At 43.5% G+C, this 1,634-nt stretch overlaps 1 non-coding gene across 1 annotated transcript; it reads left to right on the top strand.

Annotated features, from left to right (window-relative positions):
* The first annotated feature begins 443 nt into the window (after nucleotides 1–443).
* On the top strand, nucleotides 444–516 carry TRNAA-AGC. Its single transcript has one exon. It is a non-coding gene; the product is annotated as a tRNA-Ala (tRNA).
* Nucleotides 517–1,634: the final 1,118 nt, after the last annotated feature.

Raw genomic sequence — 1,634 nt, 5'->3', positions numbered from 1 at the left:
GCATCCTATTTCTAAGTCTGGGGTTCTGTCTTAATTTGACGCAGGTGAATTCAAAACAGCACTTAACGCTTTCCGCTATCAAGATGAAAAAGATGAAGAAGAAGAATATATATCCGCGTGGTGGTTTTACAACCAGATTCTGTAAAGAGCAGAACAACGTATTCTGCCTTTGGTAAGGATGTGGAGAGGGAGGGTGTAAAAGTGAAAAGTAAAAGTCCCAGCCAGGCTTTTTCAGTCCTCCCTCCCCCATTCTTTCGTCTAGCTCCCCCTTCCGCCTCTCTCCCTCCCCTCCCCCAGCGCTCCGAAAGTTGATTAGGCAGCGGTGAGTCAGCGCGGGAAAGTAGTAAGAATGCCGCGAAAGTCAGCTGAGGTCCCAGTCAGTAAGTCACCCCTGCTGGGAGGCAGACTGTGAGGTTTGAGTCAGTTTTTAGGTCCTTCAGGAAGGGGAATTAGCTCAAATGGTAGAGCGCTCGCTTAGCATGCGAGAGGTAGCGGGATCGATGCCCGCATTCTCCAAGTGCTTTATTGGTTCTCTGCGGGACAACGGAAACCTTTTTTTAGGACGGTAGGGACTATTAATTAAGCAGGATTAAGAAAATGGGGCTTTAGCAAGGACTGGAAGGTAGATAAGGAAGGCCCAGGAATTCCAGGCATGAAAGCGAAAATTCATCGAGTTGGAAGATGAAATGCTTATCCCAGCCTGTGCCATTGGTTAAATTGTGAAAAGACCAGAAGGTCGGGGAGATGTGGGTGAGGACCGGACAGGTTTCGATGAACTTTGAAAGCCAGTTTGAGGATTTTACATTTGATCCAGGAGATGAGATGATAAGGTGACTAAGGACCTGAGAAAAAAACTGTGTAGAGTTGTATTGATTCCATCAAGGGTCTAGATGGGCAACAGAGGTCAGGGGAATTTTAGTGTTCATGAACATGGAAATGCTGTATTTTTAAGCGATGGCAGGAACAAGGATATTGCCATCTTTGTGTATGGCTGAGGTGGGGTGCAGGAGTAGCCCATAGGAAATGAGTAAATTGAATTAAGTTAGGGTATTTGAAGAAGTAGTAACGTGGGTGGTGAGTTGAGTAGGCAAGACTGTGAGCCAAGTCCTGAATTTATTGAAGATGAGTCTTGAATGGAGGTAGGTAGACTAATAAGATTTTGATTGAATAAACACCAAAGGACAAATTACTAAGTGATTCTGGTAGAAGGAAAACCTGGAAGTGGCAGTGGGGAGCGTATCTAATTTTCTCTTGTGGAGGTAGAAATGATAAACACTAACTTGTACTCATGTGAGGAAAGGGAAAGCAGGGAGTTAAATATGGCAAAGGAGTAAATACAGTTTACAAACCTGGATGACCAGAAAGATGGTTGCACCCAGAACAGTAATAGGAAAGTGTGGAATGGGGATGGGTTTGTTGGACCAATTTTGAATATGTTGAGGTTGAATTGCATATAGGATATTCAATTTGAACAATACAATAAGCAGTATGCATGGCTAGCTCAGGAAAGTAATTAGGGCTGAATGTATAGATTTAGAAGTCATTTACAAGAGAACATAAATCTTTGGGAGCTGATGGAATCATCAAGAGATAGAACATAAAAAGAGAGAAGGACCAATACATAGCCATGTGGT

This window comes from Gracilinanus agilis, chromosome 1 (genome assembly GCF_016433145.1).
Source record: "Gracilinanus agilis isolate LMUSP501 chromosome 1, AgileGrace, whole genome shotgun sequence".
Classification (NCBI taxonomy): Eukaryota; Metazoa; Chordata; class Mammalia; order Didelphimorphia; family Didelphidae; genus Gracilinanus; species Gracilinanus agilis.
Note: the sequence above shows the minus strand (reverse complement) of the source record. Positions and strands in the feature narration are given on the sequence as shown.